This window comes from Canis lupus, chromosome 11 (genome assembly GCF_003254725.2).
Source record: "Canis lupus dingo isolate Sandy chromosome 11, ASM325472v2, whole genome shotgun sequence".
In the NCBI taxonomy this organism is placed as follows: domain Eukaryota; kingdom Metazoa; phylum Chordata; class Mammalia; order Carnivora; family Canidae; genus Canis; species Canis lupus.
Window position 1 is genome coordinate 30,682,241 of NC_064253.1, and position 20,324 is coordinate 30,702,564.

The 20,324-nt window shown below is 33.5% G+C and overlaps 1 protein-coding gene across 34 annotated transcripts in view; it reads right to left on the reverse strand.

Annotated features, from left to right (window-relative positions):
• Positions 1 to 20,324, reverse strand: part of PTPRD (protein tyrosine phosphatase receptor type D) — a 2,185,700-nt gene that overhangs the window by 2,165,024 nt on the left and 352 nt on the right. The gene's annotated exons all lie outside the window — the stretch shown is intronic.

Here is a 20,324-nt window from a genome sequence, read left to right on the forward strand (position 1 = left end):
AAAATAATAAAGAAGTAATTAAATTGCACTTGTTTTGGGTACAATTCAACTGGGTACTACTTTTGCAGTCTGTAAGCAGTGACACCAGAAATGTGTGTGTGTGTGTGTGTTTTTTTAATATTTCAAACTTAACTAAATTCAAAAAGGTAAATAACCTATAAAATTATGATCACTGATTAATATCAAATCAGTCCAAATGCAGGTAAGGAGCTTAACATAGCAAAAATGAAGTGACTCTATTTATGCCTAAATTTTCAGTTAATTTATGTTCTATGAACTGCTGATTGCCTGAAGAGAAGCAGAAATAAAAATGTCTTCAATAAATCACTTCATTTCTCAAACAACCTGGTGTGTTGTTAGAGTTTTGTGGCTGGCAGCCTAATGAGAACGGATGGTTTACAATCTTCTAGGACTGACCCCTTTAGTCATTTACACCATCCATTGAATGGGAGACTGCTTCACAAGTACAAGATCACACCCTTGCCACAATTATTCTGTCTAATGAGGTATCATAAGATGTCTACTGTTCAAAGGTGTGTGGTAAGGGCAGCTGAGGATAAAATATTTGGTATCCTTGCACTGAAGCATGGATACTTACTCCTGAGTCCATCTTTGTCACAGTATCAAATTAAATGAAAAAAGGTCTCTTCTTTAAGTATCATTTGCACTTTAAAGAGGTAAAAGTGAAACAAATTTTCATGTTGTCAAGGAGTTAGTGCAGGGGGACAACACTCAGAAGAGTTTTGTTAGTTTCCCCCCCAAAAAAAGCTCAATGACAGGTTGACTTAATTATTCAAATAACTTTTTATAGTAGATAATTAAGCCATATGTTAACCTCAGAATTTAAAATAACCAATTTACCTACAGTGTATGGTTCTTGTCTAACTCTGTATAGGTACCATTTTCAGGAGAAAAAAATGAGGCTTAGGTCAAATCAAAGCATCCATTAACATATTATTGTCTCTACAGAAATCCATGGACTGTATTAATTACCTAGGCAGCTGATCTAAAGAAGTTTTTTTTTATGTTAATTGCTAATTAAAGAAAATTAACGGTGGAAAGTAAATTAAAAATAAAAACAGAGATGAACTATAAAAGATAATGAGGCAATTTGCAACTAATTGAATAGCTTTACACGAATTTTCCCTCAAATAACCAATAATTACTTCCAAATAAGTTAGAAAAATCAGGGATAATTCAGTAAACTATCTTGGCTTTAAATTTATACAAAGTAAAGCAAATGTAACTAGGGCTTTTCAGAAAATCATGTTTCCTTCTCAGCTGGATCACCAGATAAGCTGATCGTCCACAGGCAATTTGGTTTTGTTTTTTGGCTCATTCTGCAATGTAGCATCTGAGTCACATCTATGCCTCAAATAAAATTTGCCCACATTATTTAATACTTATGGAACTTTTTAAATTTGATTCAGGGATGTTATTATATAATTCTATAATAAATTGAAATTAGAATTAGACATAGCTCAGTGATCTGCATTAGCAGTTTTCCAAAGCCTACCTTAAAGTGCACCTTAAAATACTTTTTTTTCTTTTTTCTTTATTATAAACAAAATGGCCATTTCTATTCAACAGAGTGTTTCATAGTTTTGTCAAGACAAATGCACACATATTTAATTGATCAGCAACAACTCTTATTGTATACATCTAAGTATAAACCTATTGAAGTTGGTTTACCTTGTTGATTATTATTAGTTTCCAAATTGTGCATTCAGCTTTTCCATGAACACTTTACAATCCTCCATCTTTTTCTACAATTATAAATAATAAACCAATAAAAAAAATAAAGTCCAAATCATTTGCTCAGTTGTGTGCTAAAGGATTATTTATAGAGTGACTTCCAACTATAAGTTTTCTGAAGTGAATGATAGCTTTGTCACACTGACTTAACTACTGGTATCTCCGAAGTGTGAGATAACTAACATTGACTTAGGAATGAGTGATCCCTGAAGACTTTCTTCCATTTATGACACCGAGAATGTTTTATGCAGTGAGAATCCTCACATGTCCTGCAAGTGTCACTGTATGAATAATACATTTCCAATGTGTAATTGAATAAATTGCTTCTCCATTATGAATTATTTGGTATAACATAAAAGTTTCCCCCACCAAATGAAGACTGTTTTCTCTTTTTTCCTGTTTTAGAGATTATCCCTATTTATAGTTTTCTTTTGCACACCAAGGCTGCAGCCTGGGTGAAGGTTCATTCAGAGTGATTATAGACTTGTCTTTGCTTGGCAATGAGAATATCAAAGGGTTGAATTATCAATGACAGCCTTTTCATGTTGATTACAAACATAGTTTCTGTTTTCTGTGTGTTCTTTGGTATGAATAAAGTTTAAATCTGGCTACAGTTTTTCCTACATTTGTTACATTCATTGAAAAATGTTAGTGAAGTATAGTTGAGAACATTACATTAATTTCAAGTATAGAACATAGTGATTTTACAACTTTATACATTATACTGTGTTCACCACAAGAGTAGCTACCATCTGTCATCATACAATGCTCTTTCAGTATCATTGATTATATTGCCTGTGCTGTACCTTTCATCCCTGTGACTTGTTCATTACATAATTGTAACTTGTATCTCCCACTTTAAAATACTTTTTCTACAAGCTATAGTTACTTTATTGGGGGGGGGGAGGTAAAGCTAATATACCAGAACACTTTTGTCATAATAAATTTAAGATTTTAAAAATTAAAAACATGATTATTTTCACTGTAATAAGAACAGTGCATATATTAGTTCAGCATATTGTAACTGAAGACTATACAACCTAAAAGAGAAATGACCATATACTGTCATTACCTATACCCTTTAGTGCAAATGATTTATAGTGTAGTTTTTTTTTTTAATTTTTTAAAGATTTTATTTATTCATGAGAGACACAGAGACAGAGGCAGAGATATAGGCAGAGGGAGAAGCAGGCTTCCTACAGGGAGCCTGATGCGGGACTTGATCCTGGACCCTGGGATCACACCCTGAGCCAAGGGCAGATTCTAAACCACTGAGCCACCCAAATGTCCCTGTAAAATAGTTTTTAAAAATAATTAAAGCTACTTTCCTTTCAAATAATTTTCTTGTAAGTTTCCATAAACACAGTCACATACATACAGATATACACACGTTTACATGTTTGCTCTCTGACTTAATCCTACACAAACTCACTAAAGTACATAATAGGATATTTGTTTTACAGATAAGAAAAAGAAGTTTGGGGATTCCCTGGGTGGCGCAGCGGTTTGGCGACTGCCTTTGGCCCGGGGCGCGATCCTGGAGATCCGGGATCGAATCCCACGTCGGGCTCCGGGTGCATGGAGCCTGCTTCTCCCTCTGCCTGTGTCTCTGCCTCTCTCTCTCTCTCTCTGTGACTATCATAAAAAAAAAAAAAAAAAAAAAGAAAAGAAAAAAGTTTGCTGGTATCAGTAACTGGCCAATGATCAAGAATCTAGTAATCGGTACAGCCTAGACTGTAATCTGAATTTGACTATTTCTAAAGCTTACTTTCCTTATTGAAATGACTATCAAACAATATATTTAAAAATAGTAAATGACTTGTTTTGTAATAAAATTTATCAATTAGTTATAGAACATACACTGAACACAGAAAGATCAGAACATTGTTAAAATTTCCAAAAAGCACTTAATTATATTTATATGTAACATGTAACGTGTATGTCATATGTGTGTATATATGTTAATTTACTCGCATTCACTATGTCCCTGTCCTACACAGGCACTAGATTAAGCCCTTATAGTTTGGCAATTACTAAGATAATTTTTTTTCTAAAGTAATTGTGTGTGTGTGTGTGTGTGTGTGTGTGTGCTATAAACAAAGATAAATTTATAAAGGCATTATAAAATAAAAGGAAACAAAAATAAGCAGACATATTAAACGCCTTTAAAATATTTCTTATGGGTTTGCACAGTATAATATGTACATTAGTTATTTTATTAGGCAGAGTCATAATTAAATGTGATCTATGACTCTAAATGGGTGTGAGATATACACCTTGAGGGGCTGGTACAATATAAAAATGAGAAGATGATAATCAATAATGGAAGTCAAAGAGAAGGTACACATGTATATGAGAATTGACTGCACTCTGTAGTTTGTTCAGAATATTTTAATTTTAGAAAAAAAATGGCTACATTGCAATGAACATGCGTATAACATGAGCAAACCATGGGATATTTGGCAAGAAAGACGAAGTCTTAGGTTGTATATGTTACTTTCACCAAGTAAATCAAATCAAACATTAAAAACTTTCAATAAATTTTTTAAGATTTTATTTATTTATTCATGAGAGACACAGAGAGAGGCAGAGACACAGACAGAAGGAGAAGCAGGCTCCCTGCGGGAGTCCTATGTGGGACTCAATCGCAGGACCTGGGATCATGACCTGAGCTGAAGGCAGACGCTCAACCACTGAGCCACCCAGGTGCCCCTTACAAGTATATTTTAAAGGGTGTTCCAAAAAAGCTAAAAACATTATATAACTATCTTTGTGTGATAGCCATTAAGAATTTTCCCCTTAAGATACATATAATCTGATTTTGCTATTACACAAATGAGATACCAAGGATTACTCAAAAAACCATATTTTGTTATCAACAGCAGATAGTAATACTGATATTAAGGAGCTCCAAATATGTTATTATTTGGTACCAAGACTGCCATTTAAATGGTTAGCTTATGCACATGCTAAATAGTTTACTTATAGACTATGATTTTTTATTTGATTTTGTCTATCCAAAATAAATTTATAACAACAAATATTTGTATAAATATACTGTGTGCACTATCAGGGTTTTTTTTTATTTTTTTTATTTTTATTTTTTTTACTATCAGGGTTTTAGTCTTCAAATGAATTTACTAAACTAATGCAGTGATTTACCATTTGACCCATAAATAAAAACTAGCATTTTACTAACACAGAAATAGTAAATCAACAGAAACTGAAAAATGCAGTTGGATTCATTTAATATCTATTTTTTCGTCTACGGCCATACCACCCTGAATGCGCCCGATCTTGTCTGGATTCATTTAATATCCATTTTAAAATCATTCATGACTTGAAACTTTTTTAAGGAGTTAAAACAACTCATTTTAGATTAGAAAATATTTTTAATTAAAGCACCCTGCACTTCAACAGCAAGTTCTGTAATGTAACTGCAATGGTAAGCAAAGATTTCATTAACTTCCACCAGAAGTCTCAGATTTAGGAATATCGACTAATTAGAAAAATTAAAGCTACACTTCAGAATTAATTGAAATTATTAAAGTGTTTACTCTTGCATTATTTACAGCTAGAATGTCAGCAAAAGGCACTCTATACTTTCTCATAAGTAATTCTACAGTGTATATTAAGAATGTAAGATGACTTCCATTGAATATTGGGTCTTTCCAGGTAGGCCTGCTATAAGCTTTCAATTTATGCTGATTCTCTGGACAACTTCAAAATCATTCTTCTCTGGGAAAGCATGAAAGCTAATGCATTCCTGATGGATGAGTGTGATGCAAGATATAGGCATTTGCTGTCCTCATCAAATCTACCAGCAGGATTCACCAGAAACCTAGACACTCTTATCAGACAGCTACACTGTAGACAGAGTGACCAGCAAGACACAGATTGAGGTTCAGTTTTCTAAACTTAGAAAACTTTACAAAGCCTGAAGAAACATAGATTATAACTATAAAGTATCAGGTTCTGTTTTTATGAAGTCATTCTTTGATTTCATCTTAGATATTATATTTAATTTATTATAAGTATTATGTGTGTTGAATTTCCTAACACAAAGTTGATGTGTCTTCAGAAAAAATAATTGGTCCTACTGTCATAATTTAAAGTGACTAAGACTCTGCCCAGGATTTCTGCTGGCCATTCACTCACACAGGGAAGAAAGATTCACGGGCTGAAAAGAAAATGAAGGTGAAGAAAGAACAGCAACATTTTAACAACTGCCTTCCATATGTTACGTTTTAGGTGATTCTCCATAGAAAATAAAACAGAATCATACAAAACTCCAGTCACACTCCTTATTGTACAGTCCAGAAGTCTGTCAAGGTACTTGGGCTCTAATTTTCACTTTTACTTCTGAAAAACTAATTATAAGAATTTGTCATGGGACATCATGAGGTTTCTTCTTCTTTATTAGTGAAATTATATGTTTTGCACTAGATTTTTTGCTGCTAACCCTAACTATGGTATAGATGACAAAACACCTAACTTATCTATGCTAGATTCAAGAATAAAGAATAGTGCAAGATATAACAAGGAAAAAGAAGATAATGTAAGTTATTACCAATTTTTGGTAAGATGAGGAATGAATGGATAAGGCAGATAATATTAATTCCTTCAGTATCTACTTTCCTCTACCTCCTTTCAATAACAGCAACTTTTAAATTTCAGCTAGGTACATGACTACTCAGTTATGTACCACATTTTCCAGCTTCCCATGAAGCTGGGTATGACCATGTGACTACATTTAATGATATTAAAATGAAAATTCCCTTAAAGCAAAGCTATTTCCCTTGACTTCCTATCTATCTATGAAAGAGATCTGACATGTAGATGAGGATAATTCTCTAGGTCACAGCTAAGCCACAAAATGGAAGAAGGCTGGGTGCATGAAAACAGTGCTATTCCACGAGGTTTGACCCACTCATTTTAGTGGGAAAAATAATTCTATTTCATTTCAGATACTTTGTTTTGGGGTCTAATGGTTACAACAGCTTAATCTGTAATCTAATTTATATAATGTTGAATGTTGTCTATGTCATAATTATTTACTTTGCTACCGATTTTTTTTTTTTTTTTTGCAGTGTAGCATGCAGGTTAACAAGGACTTTAATTTTATTTGACTTTATATCAATGAGGAATCCTGCTATATGATGCAAATTATAGAGGAAGGACCTTCGAATTTTTAGACTGGTTATCCCACAGAAATAGAAAAATAATTGATTACCAGGACAAATATTCCAACTTTTTTTTCTAAAAGTTGGTAATGAACATTTTATAATTTTCCAAACTGCCCCACTAATCATGTGGCCATAGAGTTATTTAATCAGAAAACTCAATCCTAAAATCTTGTGCAGATTGAAATAATTCAAGATTACTCTACTTTCAATTAAAACAAACAAAAAAAAAACCTCTTCTATTCAGTTCTGTGTCATTTTTTTTTTTTTTTACCAATAACAGAACACTTGGATTCTTTCCTCTTGTACTCAGAAGCTACCCTTCCAAGTCCTCTCAGTGTCCTCATAGATTCTACTTAATAATTATCTTTAGTCACTCATACAAAGAAACCTATTTCCCAATATTATGAGTCCTTCAGATCACAAAAATATTTCAGTATGGATAAAAACCTTTTCACAGTTAATCACATTATTTTGGATTTGTGATCCAAAAAAAGGTGTTCATATAATATTTTTAAATAAAAATTAAAAATACTGAGATGGACACTATGACTACATTACTTTCTTTATCTGATGATATATCACTTTAAAATCTAGGGTACTTTCCTAAGGCAATCAAAATTTACTAACTTAAGAAGATCAATGATTTTTCAAACCATTACAGAAATAAATTTCCTTTAAAAATAATGTCTATTAGATAAATCCATAAAAAATTGGCCAGATGTTATCTAAATATCCCACAAAGGTTTGTTTTTTTTGTTTTTTTGTTTTTTTTTTTGGCTTTTAGCATCAAAGCCACATTTTAAAAATATAAATACTATTTCCCCTTTTATTTTTTTTATTTTTTAATTTTTTTTATTTCCCCTTTTAACTGCAACATTCTCTTCAAGATATTCTTCATGTTTGTACAATGCATGCCCTAAATCTAGAAAGTACACCCAAATTCTTAAAATTGATGACAGTAACTACATACATGCTTTACTCAACAGATGTTACAGTAGCATCTCCAGCAACAAAGACTTGGCACGCAGCCAAGCATGAGCAGCAAAGCCTGTGCCTGTGGGGGCTGGGCTGCAACAAGAAACCCACATAGTTCCAGGATGGTAAGCCAAGAGAGGCTGACCACTTTGGAGCTGGCAGGGGAAACACAACATAAAATTTTGCTAGAGATCATTACTTTGTATGGCAGATGCTGGCTGCTGCTGGGAAGCAAAGGAAACTGATGAATTTGTTGTACAGAAGTAATATAGTAGGTGGTTCGTCTTGAGCAAAGCCACAGAGGAGAAGAGGTCCCTCACAAGTTGGCATTCTATTGTATATGTCATTGGCTGTAAAGGATATTCCAGATACTCTGAAATAAGATTCAAAATTAGTGCCTGAAGGTCACATACAAGTAACATTACAAAATTTGAGACGGTCTCTCAACAGGGAAAATGCAATTATAAATCTTCATCATCACTATTTTCATTAGAAGCCACTTAAATTACTCAATTTTTAACATCAGGGTATTTATAAATTTATTACAGAATACACAGGGTGGTGGAAAGAAGGCAAGAAATAAAGACAAAAAGATTGTTTGCAATCTGCGTTATAAAGGTCCCTTTATGTCACACCAAGATTTTTTTTTTACCGTTATACTTCTTTCAGTAAAGAATCTTTTAATGTTTTAACCATGATTAGATTTGAATTTTAGAAAAAAAAATCCTTTGGTGGCAGGGAAAAGAATAGAGATGAGGTAAAGGCAGGGAAACAGGAAATAGTCATTTAGGTAAGATTTATTCTATGGACTGAATGTGTCTTATCAAAATTTGTATAATGAAACATACTGGATAGTAATTGGAGGCAAGAATTTTAGAATGTGATTAGATCATGAGGGTTTAGGCTTCATGAATGGAATTTGTGCTCTTATAAAGAAATGGCAGAGAATTCCCTTGCCCCTTCCCCCATGCAGTAACACAGCAGAAAGAAGATTGTGTATGAATGAGGAAATGGACTCTTACTACATACAAAATCTGCCAGTCCAAAAATCTTGGACTTTTGGGGCTTCAGAACAGCGAGAAATAAATTTCTGTTGTTTATAAGCTACCTAGTCTATGGTTTTTCATTATAGCAGCCCAAATGGATTACAACAATTTGGTAAGACTCTGAAACAAAGGTATGGCCAGGGGAAAGATTTGGTTAAAAAATAAAATAAATAAAAGGTAGACCTCATAGAGCTTAGTCACAGAGAGGTATCATTTTACAACAGGACTCCTACAGAGCTAAATGTGGACACTGCCACAAATTTGATGAGACAATCTCGGCTTCTGAAAAACTTTACTCTCTTGAAGTTGCAAATTTTGCTTATTTTAGCTAATTACCAATACTTATTACATCTGTTTGTCTTTGGAGACCCAATCCAAGATATGTTTTTCTACTCACATCATTAATCCAAATTATATTGTGCGTTGAGTATATTATATTTCAAGAATAATTGGAGACCACCTGTTTAAAAACACTTTGAACCTAAAGATTATATCATCTTTCTTTGAAAATTGCAAAGAAATAAAAAGATATTATTGCCAATGTGTTAAACATTTCCAGGCTTCTTTGTTTCTCATTCTTGACCATTATTCCTGCTACATGCATTTAAATGACAGGAGGCCAAAACCTAGCTTGTAACAAGCAGTTTAAGAGTTTAGCAGTTCTGTGAAGGTCTCCAGTGGACAAGTTTGTATCATCAAACTGCCCAGGCTGGCACCTTTTCCACTCCTCAATTCTCATTTATAACTGAAAATTCACTGAATTTCTTGGCTAGTAATCAGAACACAGGAAGGAAGACCTCAGGCAGACCCTAGGGGGTTAAAAGATAATCCAATTATCCTGTTCACTAAGTGTTTCTGTATCTTTCACACCTGAAGGGAAGAAGTTTGAACCTCTTGAAATATGAATCCTAAAACAACTTTAACTTCCTATTTTTGGTATTATGTATTCCTCCAGCATAGAAAAAAAAAAGCCATTTTTGCATGTGTTTTGCCATCTTGTGGTATTAAATAAAATTATGACTTGACAAATGTATACCTAAGACATAAGAAGTGTTGATTCAATAAGCTGAGAAGGAGCAAAGCTAATGTTTTATTTTGTTTGATTTTTAAAATGACACACAGCATTTCTGATAATTTCACAGAACATCAAAGATATTTCTCATGTCCTTTCAAAATTAGGGCACCAGATCTCTGACAATATGCACTGAGCATTTCTCATATATTAGAAACCCAATAAATGTTTACTGAGGATCATTTTATTCAAGCTCTCTTTAATTTAGTTAATGTAGACATAACAGTTTAGCTTTTCCATTCTTATAATCTCAAAGCTAAATCATGATTTATGTTGTAACTATTCCTTCCATTCATTTTTCAGTTTCAAATAAGCAGACTAAAATTTGAGGAACATGATCAATATCCCAGAAAAAAAAATAAGCAAATAAAAATAGTTTACTATTACAATCAAATTATATTTACAACAAAGTTTATTCAATATGATGATACCCAGACTACATGGCAAGGAGCATAAGTAGTAAGAGTTCACACATAATTGTAATTAAGATGACCCTTACTGGATCAACTTTTGACTTTGCTCTTCTCATTTCTTTCTTTAGTGCATATGATCAGTATCCCTTACGTTGTAGCTCACATCAGTTAGTTATGCCACTCCCATTTCAATATCATGGGAAATGTGCATCAAACTGTTCTGAATAATATTTACTGGCAGATAGGCCCCTCTTGACTCTGAATTTAACTCCACAGTACACGCAAAGTTCATCTTCCCTGCCTTTGCATTTCTATTCTGCTGTGCCTTTTACACAGCACAAAGTGACTCAAACATCTTGGTTGATTCTCAAAAAGTATGGCTCTTGGTCACCAGTTACCTAAGTGTAGCAAGGTGTGTCAAACAGCTCATGCAGCAGTTCCAAGGCAGCAAAGGAGTACACTCAGAAGCATTTGTGCCATGCCTACCCACTAACTTTGGGAACAGTAATGTGGAGATAGATTGCCTTGATGTGTTCTGTCCCTGCTCCTTTACCCTCAACACCACCTTCACGGTGCTCTATTCATGTATGTTATTTACTTATGGTAACTTGTGTTTGCTTCATTTGAAAAGAATTGTGTTATAAAAGCAGAAATGGGATCCCTCACCTTTTCCACTTTTGATATACTGAACCTATGGAATTCCTTTTATCTACTAATATACATCTGGGAAAACATATAAATCAATATGCCAAAACATCAGTATCACAAAGTAGTTTAAAATGTGGGATCTACAGTCAGAGGGTACAGGTGCTACACTTGATATGCTACCTTGGGCAAGTTTAGTTAGCTTCTAGGTACTTTAGCTTCCTCATCTGTAACCTAAACATAATAATTATGCCAATTTACAGGGATGATGTGAGAATAAATGAGATAATGCTTATAAAGCATTTAAAATAATGACTTGCATCTATTAAAATCAATAAATGTTAGCTAGTATAATCACTTCTATCTGAAGATATTTTCAGAGCTCATGAGAAGGTACTATGGCACATACACAAAAAAATTCAAAAAATCCAAGAGAAAGATAAAATCCTCAGGGTATCCCTGATTGGGGAAAAAAGAATTGCTTTCTTCTTTGAGTGCCATCATAAGAAGTGATGGACTATTTATGTAATGCAGATTGTTTTATCAATGAGAGGGATAAATGAACTGTAAAGGAAATGTACAATACAATGGCAGTAACTATTTAAAAATCTTAACAGCATACACTTTTATCTTCTCATATGCCCAATTGAGTCTTCCCTGTGTAACTACAACACTGAGTTCCCATTAAGGACAAAGGAAATGGGCAGAAAAGGAAAACTTGGCAGTAGAAACAGAAATGAGAAGAGACAGGTCTAATAAAAGAGAAAAGAAGCCTGCCATGGGGGGGAACCATATGATCTCCTCTGACCTATTTCCTAAACAGATTGATCTCCAGCTTCAGCCTACATAAGATTTCACACCCAGTCATTCTAGGATATTGTCTGAAATTCCTTTCTCTAAAAAAAAAGTGTGCATGTGTGTATACTGTAAATGACAAACATACTATTATTTATATTACAATTGGAATAATTCTTAAGATGCACTTCTTCAAAAAGCCAGTAATTATCAATGTGTATTTAGCAAATGTGTAATTTATGCTATTAGGTTCCCACAATGGAAGGGGTACATAGGAAGTTAGGAAGGTTTCAAGCCCCTAAAAAAACAACAGGAAGGCATGACTTCCTGAGGGATGGGGAAATGGGACACTGAAGTGCTGAATTCAGTCCTTGAGAGCACACAATTCTACCACAAGAAAGCCCTACTGTCTTCAACCACACAGGTATAAATGATGAGGAAAAGCCATGTGTTACAGAGCTAACCACATATGTATCCTAGGAGGAAACAAATGGATAGCACATATGATACAGAATGAACACATCCATTCAGAGGAGAAGCCACCGGATATCCTTACATACTAAAATTGCAAGCAATGGTCCAAGGAAGTAAATACCACTAATAAATATTAATTAAGAACTGAATATATTACGTAATATAATGGGAAATAACAAATGACAGGGAAAATTCTTCCTCTTTGTGATGTACATAGTCTAGCATTAATATTTAGAAATATAAAAGACCCTTTGCAAGCAAAACAATATATTGGAATTATTTTTCAAATGTTCCTGTTAATTAGGACCATCAGAGAATCTTTGATTAGGTTTTTAGAGGGGATACAAAGGGGAACTCTTTAAAATGAAGTCAGAAATGTTTCCATTACTTATTCTAGAGAAATCAAGAGGTGAATTTGGATAATTTTTTAACTCCAAATATACATAACAATCCAAATAAGTCTCTAAAAATTTAAATTACACTTTTGTCTTATTATTTTATTATTTGATCCAAGGTACATATTTTAAGGCCTTTTATGAAAATAACACACACACATTAAAATGTACAGGCAGGATTTCTTCTCTTTTCTCTGTCATCTTTCCTGAGAAAGCCAATGACTTCTATGATGCTTTGGTTGTAGCTGGAATAACAGCATGAGCTTTGATTGTGACTTGTATTATATTCCATAATTCGAAAATGTAAGAGACTGATACATAAACTGTGAACTGCTCCAGTGGTCTGGAGATTTACTGAGGTTTCCTGTATGTTGTAGATGTAGATATAAGGATGGTATAGTGATATGCTTACTATGCCTTACTGCTTCTCTAGAACTTTGGAGAGTGGGGCATCTAAAGAATTAGCACTGGAGTAATATAGCTGTGAAGATGATGAAGGATACCAATTAATTCCATTGGAATATAGCATAGCCTGCAGTGATTAAATAAGCAACAGGGGGAATCCCTGGGTGGCTCAGCAGTTTAGCGCCTGCCTTCGGCCCAGGGTGTGATCCTGGAGTCCCAGGATTGAATCCGACATCGGGCTCCTTGCATGAGGTCTGCTTCTCCCTCTGCTTCTCTCCCTCTATCTGTGTCTCTCATGAATAAATAAATAAAAATCTCTAAAAAAAATAAGCAACAGGGATTCCACCCGGTTTCCATAAAAATGCCTTTAACTCAGGATGACAGTGAATGAGAGGAGAAAAATGGGAAAAGAAGGCATGTACCTGCAAAATTTTGTGACTTAAACGGAAAAGATTCTTTGCAGAAATTCTAGATTTTTCATGAAATAAAAAAATCTTAATGGGGAAACGTTTCATAAGAATATAGAATGGTCACAATTTACACAGCTTTATATTGCTAGCTTATGGGTGTGTTTTACTTAGCAGTGTCTGGTACATGGGAGACTTAATAAATATTTAGTGACCAAATACTATATTGTATATACCTGACTCTGACTTGAAAATGCATATAAGTTAGGAAACAGAAGAGAATGAAACTTCTAGGGGTAGATAACATGACGATACCTGAATTATTGTCCTGTCCTTGATTTCTGTGACAAAATTGGAGGATATAATACAGATATGAACTGATAAACTGATCTTCTCAATAGCTCCACATGATACAGTGTAACAATGGCATAAACTGAGAATATGGCACAGTTTAGTAAGAGCCAGATTCCTTGTTAATTTGATGCCCATTTACCCCAAACTGAAAAGTCATTCCTCAGATTTTTGAAACCCATTTGTGGGAAAAATAAAAAGCGTAGGAATACTGCCTCTAGAGCAAGATTAACAAGTCTCTCCTTTCTCCATCCCCTCCCTTCTTCATCCTTTATTCCACTTCTCAGTAGAATTTCTGATTTGATTGTAAAGATTCTAGGTCACTGTACTGGGACAACATTTCACATATAAAAGCTTGTATGACTATTTTTCCACCTTGGGCAAGTGACTTAGACCACTTCATTTATTTATTTTTATTTTTTAAAAGATTTTATTTATTTATTCATGAAAGAGAGAGGCGGAGACATGGGCAGAGGGAGAAGCAGACTCCCTGCGGGGAGCCTGACACAGAACTACATCCCAACACCCCAGAATCATGACCTGAGTGAGCCCAAGGCAGACGCTCAACCACTGAACAACCCAGGCATCCCTAGACCACTTCATTTAAAAACAGGAAGCACCCTATTGCTCTTTTTTTTTTTTTTTTCTGGTTCTATATACTAAATTAGCCTTTCTTGGAACTGGAAGGAAGTTATGTTCTAGGCCTTTGTCCTAAGCTACCCAGTCCATACTAACGAAAGGAATAGGAGTATATCCTGTGATACAAATCTCACATTGTATGTAATTAGCAGGTAAGTATTAAAAGGAGTATGTGCACACAGACTTTGCTTTGTTTTCTTATGTAGCTGCTGAAGGGGCCCTCTTTTTAATACAAACTACACTTGAGAAATATAACTCTGGATAGCTTTTTAAAAGGATAAGTCACAGCATTCCCAAGAGAATAAGTGCATTAATAGACTTGTATAGCTGACTACTTAAATAATTGCACACTTAAAAGGAATTTTATAAAATTTACTTGTTCTGTGTTTAAGTGTAATACTTTTATTGTACCTTACAAAGTAAATCAATATGCACTGAATTATAACAAGATATCCTAGTCAAAATACATTTGAGATTAATTATGGCAGCCTTTAAGTAACTAACCATGTCATAATCAAATTCAGATCTTTTTCCTTTCCTTCCTTAACATCTAAGTACATTTATGAAACCAGGTAAATAAAGTCTGTAATAATAAATGTGAAATAACAGCAATTATGTTCTCTGCAATTCTAAAATCTCAACCTTAAGAAGATTTAATTATTATATTTTAGAAAATATAAGGGCTTATTAAATAAGGCAAGACCTTGGTAATATGGTGTACTGTTGAACTTTCATTTGATTCAATAATCTATCAGCAATTTGATATATCAGACCCTAACATGTTATTGCTCTTTGACTATTCAATTATTATAAACACTTCTAAAATTTTAAGTGGACCATTATCACTAAGTTTCTTCTTTAACAGGTGTGCTTAAACACACACACGTACACAACCAAACACACAAAGTGGAAAGCAAGTAAATTCTAATTAATCAGCTACATCTTGCATTCAGAAGAAAATAAATTTTAAATACAGCATGATTTTCCTTTCTCCAATGATTTAAAATATAAACCATTTTATGGAGCTAGAGGTCCACTTGCTACCACCCAAATATTTATATCAGAAAAGGGAAAGATTGGACACACTGATTTTCTTAGTGGAAACTTTTCAATTTCATCAATTATATAACATGAATTCTATCTAGGAATATAATCTGGGTTTTCTATAAGAAAAGCAAGCACTCAAAATTAACATTCTATATATTCTTTCTGCGTTCATTTTCCACGATCAGAAACTTTGTCATTATAAAATCTTTTTAGATATATTGTATCTTACATCATCAACCAGAATTATCTTATTGATAATTTACTAACAAGTATATAAATTATTGTCTATGTATTTAGTTGTCAATATACCATCTTTGTGCTGTAAAAGCTGTGAACTTGGTAGTACATGTCACCTTTATATTTTTTAACCTCTGATTTCTTTAGTTTCCTCTTTAAAATACAGAGGCTGAAATAAATGTTTATATGGTTACTTCTAGCTGTGACAGGCTATAAGATGTATGTCAGGGAAAAAAACAGTTGACTTAAATTGTGCATATTAAAAAAATAAATAAATAAATTGTGCATATTTATCTAAACATGGTATTGTAAAATAGCATAAAGAAATTAAGAGGAGAAAAAAATGAAGTCAAAAGACACCAAGCAATTTCCTTTATTTTTATCTCTGCATACCCTTTTGGTATTAAATAGAGTAACAAATCCAAAAATACTTACTAATATAATATATTTTCAGTAGCAAGAGGATAGAGTGGCTTAGAGGAATTTTAATTGACTCCCTTCCTTCCATACTCTTCATCTTCCTCCTCCAAATAAACATTTAATCCACACAGCAACAAGGTCTGGTCACCTCCAGTATGGCCCAGAGACAATTTCCTTAGCCCTTCTCCCAACAAGATGGCTGCCACAACTCCTCTTTGGGTTCTCAAGGTACCACAGTGTAATCTAACAATTTGCTAATTTCTACTATCAATCATATTACTAATTATATTAGTATATGATCCCATTCCATGAGATTTTGGGTTTAAACTATCTCAAATTGTAGGTCAATTTTTCCACTAGACAGAGGAGAAAACCCACAGAGTGCCAGTTACCGCCCTGGGGTCACACTGCCAATCACAAAGATGAGAGAAAAACTCAAAACTTTTGATTCTATGATCATATAAGTGTTCACCTAACGGGCAATGTTCATTTTTGATTCTTCATTCATTTTCTTTCATTCAACTCATTTTTTAAGAGTTTGAAGAAACATAACCATTACCGCAAGTACAGTTAACTTCCACATTGATTCTACCAGGGAAATTCATTTATTCTTGATGGATATCAAATTGCTATCAAACAGCCTGACTGACACCCAGTGAACTGACAGTAGTCATAAAAAAACCTGCGCTTAAATATATAGGGAGACAAATTCAAATGGCACTCAACTGGATACAAATCCTACTCATCCAATTTTCACTATAATTATTAAATTAGCATTATCAAATATATACTATCATATAATTCACATTGTTAAAGTTTATTAATTTCAACATAAACATAAATCCAAAAAAAAATACTACTGAAATTAAGTTATTTTCTCCAAACAACAGAAAAATCTTGAAATAAAGTTATTTGTTGTATTAAATGTGAGAGTTGCATATTGATATATGCAATTAGGCAATTTTGAAAATTACATTTTTTAGAAATTTCTGAAAACAGAAGATATTGGGTAGGTAAATTTAAAATGTGTAGTATGCACTTCAGGTCACCTGTTCTCAAATCACCACATGAAATCCATCTTCCACCTTCACCAATAATCCAGTCTTAGAAATGCAAAGATCTTGAAAGTTAATCAATGATACACCTCTAACTGCAATACATTTTACACCAGCGGTAACCACAACAATTGTCATATGCACTAGTAGCCTGTCCCAAAATTTTAACAGAGTATCTAGCTAATTATTTCATACAAGCAACAATATTTTAACTTTTCTCTTGCACTTAATAGTACCAAAGAAAAATGTCCTTTGCACTTGTCGTTTGCATCCACACCCAAGTAATAATACACAGGAGAGAGAGAGTGTCATTCCACTGAGTGAAAAACACAATTTTTAATGTTCAGTCTTTAAGTTCACATTTAATTAACAACATTTTACTTTCCAAATAAATTGTTTTAAGTAAATAGCAATCATATCCAAAGGGTTCTATAAAACATAAGATCATGTGTTCGATGAAGTCACCTTTAAGCTACTACAGTTACAGGACTAGACCTGTAAATTCCATATTAGTATTAAAGGAAAAGAAAAGTACATTTGCCTTCACCAACTGCAATGGCAAGCAAATGCAGGTATACGGCACTTTATTAATAAGAACTCCTTTAGTAAGCACACGTTAGAGGAATTAATCATTCATTCCCTGCAGACTGCTTATGTATTTCATAGGGCCATTATCTGATCTGAATAACAAGAACAACTGCATAATAAAACACATTACTGCTGACACTAGCAACTTTCTTTTTTCAACTTTAAAGTTGCAACCACCTCTGTATTGCATAGAAAACTGGTGGCAAGAAAAAAAAAAAGGCAAAAACAAGAAAACAAACAAAAAGACAATTTAATCATCCCACCCAGTTTTGACTTCTTTGAAAGTGATCAAATATAACATGCTCAAGCTTGACTAGAAATGGTTTTAATTCAGGCTATCTTCCTTGGCACTCTAACATAATTAGAACACAGGCAGAATGTGTTTCACATTAATTTTCATGTTAATTGTAAATCTTTGCTTTCAGCAATTTGAATATAATCAACAATTTTGTCATGTCTTTTCTACTGTCATGTCTTTTCTTCTTTTCTACTTTTCTAATGTGTCCTATTGTAATATATGTAATAACATGTTTGATCCACTCTTAAAATTGGCTACTTCAGTACACTCTTACCTTTTATTTTTCAATAACTGCTTTTTCAAACATCAGATACCTTTCAGGTGTTTGAGGTCACAAGTGAAGAGGGATCAAATCTGATCAACCAAGGGTTTAATTTTAAATTACCTAAATTCATTTTAAAACAAAGCAGAAATGGAAACTGAGAATAGCCATACTTCTAAGAAAATCCATTTGGATAGAAAATAAAGTAATATACAATAAACAGTGACATATCTTTACCAAATGATTTCCATGTATTACAACTTCATATCAACAAATTCAATTGCCCTACTGTTATTTCATTACCCTCAAAACTTATGTCCCAAGAAATTCAAAGCTTTTGACATTGAAGAACCATACAACTCTAAAACATCTTTCTTTTTTTAAAACCATTGTACATGAGTTTACTTGTAAAATTTTAAAAATCAATGCCAAATGAATAGTGCCACTTTTATATATTTGAGTAAATATAAAGATAATATTTTTTTCACTTTACCATTATCAGCAATTAAATATGAGAGCCCTTGGGTATTATTTGATAGTAAGGTGTTCTGTGGAAAAACAATATTATCTGTAAGTAAGGAGCTTTAATTTTCAATCTGGTTCATAACTCTTAAAGACATTTGCTTGCAAAAGTGTGCTTTACATTGAGATAGAAATTGAAAGTTAAACTTTTTAAATTACTATTCTACAGTAGTCAGCCTGCATGCTATTATGTCAGAGAACTTTGTTAAAAAAAAAAATCAGCTCTGTTGTATCTAAACTGGAATTCTACTGTATCTACTATATATGTAACAATGCAAGAAGAATTAGATTCCGAGTCCATTTGGCAGTAATAAAAAAAATGCTGAAATGTTATTGATTCTCTCCCTCCTGTGCAAAACTAACTGACTCAACTATATTTTTAACTGACATACACAAAGGTTTTATTTAGATATTACAAAATATTGGCAAGTGTTAGACTGTATACCTTTTATTCTTTTTAAATATATCATTAACCCTTTCACAGAGAGAGGAAGAGTGTCCTACTTGTTCTTACAGAAATGCTGCAGCTACCGACATGGTGATGTTAGCCCCAAGAGGAATACTGCCTGCAAAAGTTTTTGATGCAGAGATATTCGGCCCTAGGAGACACCTTAAGCCTGTCACTGGCTGCTGAGCCCCTGTCACAGTCTATAACCTGCTGTGTCAAAGTCACAGCCTCAGCTCCTGCCCTCTCCAAAGCATTTTTCACATTCCCTCTCTGAATGAATTTCATCCAAATTATCCAAACTAGCCTAGTTGGAGGATTTTCTTCCACATCTCATCTACCTAGAAACCTCAACAGGATTTTCTCCTGGTCTTTCAGACCGTCTTTATCAAGTTTCCCTTGACCCAATTTTTTGGCCAGCTGTCTTCAGGACTAAAGATAAGCAACCAAGTGAAGTCAGAGAAGGATGGGAGTTGGTGTGGCTGAGGGTGGAGGTGGACAGTAGCAGGAAAAGTGAACCAGCAGGTTCGAATTCTCAAGCTTTTTCTAGGTAACCAGCCTTATATCTTGGAACCAACCAACGTTTCACAAGCCAGGCTTCCAACAGCCCTTGAACAATAAAGGTTTAAAAATCAGATTCCCCAATAAGGTTTCCCACAATGAAGTCTTCTCAATGCATTTACAAAAAAATAAAAAATAAAAAATAATAATAATAATAATAAATAAATAAGCAAGCAAGCAGCTTAACAAACCACTTCTCAATTAAGAACTACTTAAGTCATGTAAGTCAACTTCTTCCCCGGTGAAACGAACTGTCCATACCATCTGAAGGGAGAGCATTCGGCATATGCTCTTCCCTCACTTGAGAGAAAAGAAATACCAAAAAAAAAAA